Genomic DNA, 8887 nt, shown 5'->3' with positions numbered 1-8887 from the left:
TATTCTAGGAAATATTGAAAAGGCAGAATATTATATTTCCCTGGATGAAGAAAAGGAGAAACATGTTTTTAAAGACAAAACAGCTTCCTGCAGCTCCCAGCTCCCCCTTCAGCTCCAGGCTGATGGGATTAAGACATGGCCCTCTCACCACATGGCACCTGGGAAGATTGCATTAGCACTCAGGTGAAGCCAGGTGGTCCAGAGAAAGCCTACAAAGTTAGCTAAGACCCCCCACCCTGGGAGTCTGACAGCCAATGGGATACATTTCTTGCACAGGAACAGGAAACACTAAGGTAAGGCCAAGAGGCTATGAAACCAAGGGATTCTCAGCATCCCATCCCTTTTTTGCCCAGAAGCTCCAAGCCATGTGGTCCTGTCCACCATTAAACCATCTTCCCCAAAAACCTCCATGTTTCCAGTGTCCTTTTCCCCACTTGGAGCTGAAACCAGAGGAATACTGCCTCCAACAATGGTAAAATATATAAATATAATATAAAAACCATTGAAGGGGGCCAACATGCCTAATACTCCTTCCTATTTTCCACACATCAACAACAACACCCCTGTGAGGTGGGCTGGGTAGAGAGAGAGAATTACTGGCCCAAAGTCACCCAGCCAATTTTCTTGGATGAGACGGGTTTAGAACTCTCAGTCTCCTGCTGATTGGCCCAAGGTCATCCAGGTGGTTTTCATGGCTAAGCCAGGTCTAGAACTCTCAGTCTCCTGCTGATTGGCCCAAAGTCATCCAGGTGGCTTTCATGGGCTAAGCCAGGTCTAGAACTCTCAGTCTCCTGCTGATTGGCCCAAAGTCATCCAGGTGGTTTTCATGGCTAAGCCAGGTCTAGAACTCTCAGTCTCCTGGTAATTGGCCCAAAATGACCCAGTGGCTTTCATGGGCTAAGACGGGTCAAGAACTCCCAGTCTCCTGGTAATTGGCCCAAAATGACCCAGTGGCTTTCATGGGCTAAGACGGACTAGAACTCTCAGTCTCCTGGTAATTGGCCCAAATGACCCAGTGGCTTTCATGGGCTAAGACAGGACTAGAACTCTCAGTCTCCTGGTAATTGGCCCAAAATGACCCAGTGGCTTTCATGGGCTAAGACGGGACTAGAACTCTCAGTCTCCTGGTAATTGGCCCAAAATGACCCAGTAGCTTTCATGGGCTAAGACGGGACTAGAACTCTCAGTCTCCTGGTAATTGGCCCAAAATGACCCAGTGGCTTTCATGGGCTAAGACGGGTCTAGAACTCTCAGTCTCCTGGTATTGGCCCAAAATCACCCAGCTGGCTTTCATACTAAGACAGGACTAGAACTCCCAGTCTCCTGGTGAATTGGCCCAAAGTCACCCAGGTGGCTTTCATGGGCTAAGACGGGTCTAGAACTCCAGTCTCCTGGTAATTGGCCCAAAGTGACCCAGTGGCTTTCATGGGCTAAGACAGGACTAGAACTCCCAGTCTCCTGGTAATTGGCCCAAAGTCACCCAGGTGGCTTTCATGGGCTAAGACAGGACTAGAACTCCCAGTCTCCTGGTAATTGGCCCAAAATGACCCAGTGGCTTTCATGGGCTAAGACGGGTCTAGAACTCCCAGTCTCCTGGTAATTGGCCCAAAGTCACCCAGGTGGCTTTCATGGGCTAAGACAGGACTAGAACTCCCAGTCTCCTGGTAATTGGCCCAAAATGACCCAGTGGCTTTCATGGGCTAAGACGGGACTAGAACTCCCAGTCTCCTGGAAATTGGCCCAAAGTCACCCAGGTGGCTTTCATGGGCTAAGACAGGACTAGAACTCTCAGTCTCCTGGTAATTGACCCAAAATGACCCAGTGGCTTTCATGGGCTAAGGTGGGTCTAGAACTGTCAGTCTCCTGGAAATTGGCACAAAGTCATCCAGGTGGCTTTCATGGACTATGACAGGACTGGAACTCTCCCTGGTAATTGGCCCAAAATGACCCAGTGGCTTTCATGGGCTAAGACGGTACTAGAACTCTCAGTCTCCTGGTAATTGGCCCAAAATGACCCAGTGGCTTTCATGGGCTAAGACAGGACTAGAACTCTCAGTCTCCTGGTAATTGGCCCAAAATGACCCAGTAGCTTTCATGGGCTAAGACAGGACTAGAACTCCCAGTCTCCTGGAAATTGGCCCAAAGTCACCCAGGTGGCTTTCATGGGCTAAGACAGGTGTAGAACTCCCAGTCTCCTGGTAATTGGCCCAAAATGACCCAGGTGGCTTTCATGGGCTAAGACAGGACTAGAACTCCCAGTCTCCTGGTAATTGGCCCAAAGTCACCCAGGTGTCTTTCATGGACTAAGACAGGACTAGAACTCTCAGTCTCCTGGTAATTGGCCCAAAGTCACCAAGGTGGCTTTCATGGGCTAAGACGGGACTAGAACTCTCAGTCTCCTGGTAATTGGCCCAAAATGACCCAGTGGCTTTCATGGGCTAAGACGGGTCTAGAACTCTCAGTCTCCTGGTAATTGGCCCAAAGTCACCCAGGTGGCTTTCATGGGCTAAGACAGGACTAGAACTCCCAGTCTCCTGGTAATTGGCCCAAAATGACCCAGTGGCTTTCATGGGCTAAGACGGGTCTAGAACTCCCAGTCTCCTGGTAATTGGCCCAAAATGACCCAGTGGCTTTTATAGGCTAAGACGGGTCTAGAACTTTCAGTCTCCTGGTAATTGGCCCAAAATGACCCAGTGGCTTTTTTGGGCTAAGACGGGACTAGAACTCTCAGTCTCCTGGTAATTGGCCCAAAGTGACCCAGGTGGCTTTCATGGGCTAAGACAGGACTGAACTCTCAGTCTCCTGGTAATTGGCCCAAAATGACCCAGATGGCTTTCATGGGCTAAGACGGGTCTAGAACTCTCAGTCTCCTGGTAATTGGCCCAAAGTCACCCAGGTGGCTTTCATGGGCTAAGACAGGTCAGACTCCAGTCTCCTGTTGAAATGACCCACTAGCTTTCATGGGCTAAGACAGGACTAGAACTCCCAGTCTCCTGGAAATTGGCCCAAAGTCACCCAGGTGGCTTTCATGGGCTAAGACGGGTCTAGAACTCCCAGTCTCCTGGTAATTGGCCCAAAATGACCCAGTAGCTTTCATGGGCTAAGACAGGACTAGAACTCCCAGTCTCCTGGAAATTGGCCCAAAGTCACCCAGGTGGCTTTCATGGGCTAAGACAGGTGTAGAACTCCCAGTCTCCTGGTAATTGGCCCAAAATGACCCAGTGGCTTTCATGGGCTAAGACAGGACTAGAACTCCCAGTCTCCTGGAAATTGGCCCAAAGTCACCTAGGTGTTCATGGCTAAGACAGGTTCATCTCTGGGGCCCAAATGACCCAGGTGGCTAAAACTCCCAGTCTCCTGGGGCCCAAATGACCCAGGTGGCTTTCATGGGCTAAGACAGGACTAGAACTCCCAGTCTCCTGGAAATTGGCCCAAAGTGACCCAGTGGCTTTCATGGGCTAAGACAGGACTAGAACTCCCAGTCTCCTGGAAATTGGCCCAAAGTCACCCAGGTGGCTTTTATGGGCTAAGACAGGATCATAATTCATATTCTCCAAGATACACATCCATAGCCAAGAGTCATCAATTATGTTCTCCAATTTGTGCACCCCCACCTTTCTGTTGGCAATTATAAAATGGGCATAGAAATGTTTTATGAGTTGACACTTGCCATCAAATTCTCAATGACTCTGGGCAGCTCACAACAAAGAAAAATTACAATAAAATGAATAAAAAATAAAGATACAACAATACTCCCATCTGTTTACACACTGACAAGTATTGTGAGAATAGAATAATTCGCACTAGATACCCAGGACTGTCATTCTTGGTCAGCCTAGCCTACCTTACAAGGCCGTCGTGAGGTTAAAAACCCTTGCTCTGTACGTGACCTTGGCAGTGCCTAAATTCGATACATAAATTAAGAAAATAAATAACAAAACGGAATGGATTAAAAGCCCATTTCCTCCCACTTTGGCCCCTGTCAGAGCAAAGATTAAAGAAAAAAATCCCAACTCTGCTATTTAGATTCCCGGCCCTTCTAAACAGGTTCTATTCCATGTCCCATTGTCCTGTATCAGGAATATTGGGCTTGATAGGAGTTATAGTCCAAACCAACTGGAAAGACCCTGATTTGGGAAAATAGAAAGAAACAGCCTTTCTGTTTCCCTTTGCAATGTCATTTCATTAATTTAGCAGAGATGGAAGCATCAATAGCGGCAATGAAATCACTAAATTTTTTATTTCTGGCCAGGTTTTTTAGTTTATTCCTACAATGAATTTGCTTTATTTTGAAGGTTGATACGGCCTCATTGGCTCTTTCCCAGGGCTTGCACCGAGCAATACCTCAGAAAAGCTTCGGCCAAGGCCGTCTTTAAATAAGTTTTATCTTCCGGTGATTTGCAGGGATCAAAGGGAATATAATTAGGCAGTATAGGTTGCCTAGCAACCCTGGGAGTATAATCTGACCTCTTATCGTAACAATCCCACATAGCATCACCTGCTGAACTATATTTGAACTATGAATAGCAGGATGATATCATCTCACTAACCTGTTCCAGTAATATTCCAGTAATGTTTTGTTTGTTTTGGAGTTTTTAGCCATTTTATTTTCAGTGTTTGATCTCAAAGGGCCCTTTGCCTGGCCAATTAATCACACACCAAGAATGAGATCAAATCAATTTAATTATGCAGAATATGTCTGTTGGGTTTATTCCTATAGCAAAGAGCAAGCAAAACTTGCTACCGTGTTTCTCATATAATAAGGCCGGGTCTTATTTTTTTTTGAGCCCTGAAAAATGGCTAGGCCGTCTTTTCGGGTGACTAATTCCCCCCTTTGCATCTTTGGGCAGGCGGGCGTGACGGCTTGGATGTTGACCTCGGCGTTGGGGGCACTTCGCATCGGGGTCAACGCAGGCAGCACCATATCAGGGTGTGCAAGAAAAGTACTTCCTTACGGCAAGCTCCCCCCACCATTCCCCCCCATTTCGCATGTTTTAATATAGGCCTTAATTTGGGGGGGGAGGGGCTTAATTTCATTTCATGCCTATAAAACATGCCGGGACTTCCTATTGGGGGAGGCTGTATTGTTGGAGAAACAGGGTACCATTTTTATACCTGTGGGTTGTAAGCAAGTGCAGTTGATCTCAAGAGATGCATGGTATAAGAAATTGTTCCCTATAAGCATTCCTTAGATCTGAGATTATCTCTCTCTCTCTCTCTCTCTCTCTCTCTCTCTATCTATCTATCTATCTATCTATCTATCTATCTATCATCTTCTACAGTATCTATTTATCTATCTATCTATCTATCTATCTATCTATCTATCTATCTATCATCTTCTACAGTATCTATCTATCTATCTATCTATCTATCTGTCTGTCTATCTATCTATCTATCTATCTATCTATCATCTTCTACAAGTATCTATCTATATCTATCTATCTATCTATCTATCTATCTATCTATCTATCTATCTATCTATCTATCTATCTATCTATCTATCTATCTATCTATATCATCTATTTATGTCTATTATCTATCATCTGTATCTTCTATTATCTATTGTACATATATCTATTATGTATTGTCTCTTATCTATCATTATTTGTCACTTCATCACATCTATGTCTCTCTCTTATCTATCATCTTTATATATCCACCCACACATTCATCATCTTGGAATTCTGGTGGACAATCACTTAAATAGATCTGTTTTAACAGATTAACAGAGTTGGAAGGGCTCTTGTAGGTCATCTAGTCCAACCCCCCACCCAAGCAGGAGACCCTACACCATTTCTGACAGATGGCCAGTCCAGTCTCTTCTTGAAAGCCTCCAATGACAAAGCTCCCACAACATCCAAAGGCAACTTCTTTTCCATGGGTTGATTGTTCTCCCTGTCAGAAAATCCCTCCTTATTTCCAGGTTGAATCTCTCCTTGTTCAGTTTCCATCCATTATTCCTTGTCTGGCATTCAGGTGCTTTGGAGAATAGCTTGACCCCTTCCTCCTCTCTGTGGCAGCTCCTCACATATTGGAAGGCTGCTATCCTGTCTCCCCTGGTCCTTCTCTTCACTAGACTAGCCATGCCTCGGTCCTGCAATTAGCAGAAATATGAGCCAGGAGTGTGCGGCCGCTGCCAAAAAAGCCAACGCAGTTCTACACTGCATAAACAGAGGGATCGATTCAAGATCATGTGAAGTGTTAATACCACTTTATAATGCCTTGGTAGGGACACACTTGAATTCTGCACCCAGTTCTGGTCACCACAATACAAAAAAGATGTTAAGACTCTTGAAAGAGAGCAGAGAAGAGCAACAAAGATAATTAAGGGACTGGATGATAAAACACACGAAGAACGGTTGCAGGAATTGGATTTGTCTAGTTTAAGGAAAAGAAGGACCAGGGGTGACATGATAGTAGTATTCTAGTATTTGAGGGGCTGCCCCAAAGAAGAGGGGGTCCAACTATTCTCCAAAGCAGCTGAAGGCAGGAGAAGAAGCAACGGATGGAAACCAATCAAGGAGAGATCCGACTTAGAAATATTTGAGAAATTTCCTAACAATTAGAACAATTAATCAGTGGAACGGCTTCCCTTCAGAAGTTGTGAGTGCTCCAACACTGGAACATTTTTAAGAAGTGATTGGACAACCATTTGTCTGAAATAGCATAGGGTTTCCTGTTTGAACCGGAAGATGAACCTCTAGGGCACCTTCCAACTCTTATTATTGGCAAATCGTCAGCTGAAAATGCAAGAAGCTACCATGATCTGATTGTTTGCTGCTCCAATACTAAGAACAACTCCCAGTTCTGCCACCAAATCACGAACTATAATTTTTAAAAATTGCTTCCCAGGAATTGAATAATTTACCAGCTCATTTGGGCAAGCCACTAGAATTTTGAAAATAAACAGCATTGTTCATTAACTAACAAGAAATTTTTGCCACACTTTAGTTTTTAATTGGAAAAATGATGTGTTCACTCCACTTCCTGAAAACAGTTTTAAAAATCTCAAGTTTTAAAATGAGTCAGCCTTTTTTTGGGTTTCCTCTTTTTGTGACAAATGATATTCAGCAAAAAAAAAAAAAAGTGAGAAAAGATTATTTGATGAGTTTCAACATGACTAATTAGCAGCATGTTAGGAAGACTGACAAATTGTTGTGTTCCTAGAACATTTTAAATAAAAGCAGAGCAGTGAAACAGTAAAATAATTTTAAAAACAACAATAGTGACTGGAAGGAACTGGAGAGAGAGAGAAAATGGAATTATTATCAGGGTCTTGAGTTTCCAAACTGCTCATTGGGGTGTAATGTATCAATGATGTTATATTGTCAAAATCAAAATAAAACAGATTTTATTTTGTAAAAATGTGTAAATCCACAGTATTCCCAGATTTGGCCATTCCACCTTCGTGAAGGTATCGTACATCTGGATACAAGTAGTCCTGGACTTACAACAATTCAGTTAGTGACTGTTCAAAGTTGCAACGGCACTGAAAAAAGTGACTTATGGCTGTTTTTCACTTGTATAACTTTTGTAGCGTCCCCTTGGTCGTATGATCACAATTCAGATGTTTGGCATCTGTCTGCCTCATATTTATGACGTGATCCCCTTTTGCAACCTTCAGACAAGCAAAACTGATGGGGAAGCCAGATTCACTTAACAATCGTGCTACTTATCAATTATGGTGATTCACTATGGCGAGAAAGGTCATAAAATGAGGCAAAAATTCCCTTAACAAATATCTCCCTCAACAATAGAAATTTGGGGCTCAATGATAGTCATAAGTCAAGAATACAACTTGTGGGATCTTCATCACCGGAGGCTTTCAAGAAGAGATTGGTCTGTGATTTGTCAGAAATGGCATAGGGTCCCTTGCTTGGGGGTGGGTGGGGTTGGACTAGATGACCTACAAGGTCCCTTCCGACTCTGTGATTCTGTATTAACTTGCTGCAGCCAGTTCGCTGGTGGACAACAAGTTACACGAACATCAAGAAATGGTGGAATAGCATAATTAAAGAAAGATTGCCAAAGGAGAGACAAATATGAAACGTGAATGACAAAAATTATTTCAAATAATGGTGTAGGGTGCCTTGCTTGGGCAGGGGGTTGGACTAGATGACCTAGAAGGTCCCTGTCATGCCCCTGTTGGAATCTGATTCCGAGGGGGAGGCCGAGCAGCTGACAGACAGTGGGAGTGTGGCTCCAGTGGCTATAGAAGAAACTGGGGAAGGGCAAAGTCCGGCTGGGCAGAGCAGAGGAGAGGTAGAGCAAGCCAGAGGAAATTCAGAGGAAGATCTAGGCCCACCTCCTCTTCATCCTAGGGCATGCAGGGAAGAACAGAACAGGGAGCAATGTGAGTTGTATGGCTTATGGGGGAGGAAAGGGCCCTGATTCCCTTCATTAGCTGCTGCTGGGAACACAGTGTTTAAAAAGGGAGATTGTGCACAGCAAACTGTTGAGAGCAAATCGTGAATTATCTGGTATTGTCAAGGCTTATCTGGGTTCCTGGCGTCTTCCCAACTATGTGTGTTTTGCTGGCCATTAAAGTCTGCAATTCCTTCTCCTGTCCTGTCAAGTTAATTGCTACAGCGTGGTTTGTCTGGATTTTTATTTACAGTTTGTATATACTTTGTTTTCGGAATTTCCTCCACTTAAAGACTGTTTCTGAGAGTTTTTTTTCTCCAACCGAAGGTAACCTGGACATTGGGGGCAAAGTTGGAGGTATTAAAGGGGCGTTTCTTACTTATGTGACTGTGTTGCCTTTGTGCCACGCCCCAGGATATCACAGCCCCTTCTGATTCTGTTAAATCTGTAAATCTCTAAAGCTCCCTGCAAGTCCAGTCACAAAATAACCCCCATTTGAAGATTCATCCATCAGACACCAAGA

This window comes from Notechis scutatus, chromosome Z, assembly GCF_049901735.1.
Source record: "Notechis scutatus isolate UNSWTSFEM ecotype Mainland chromosome Z, rNotScu1.2, whole genome shotgun sequence".
Lineage (NCBI taxonomy): Eukaryota > Metazoa > Chordata > Lepidosauria > Squamata > Elapidae > Notechis > Notechis scutatus.
This window is presented reverse-complemented; position numbering follows the sequence as displayed.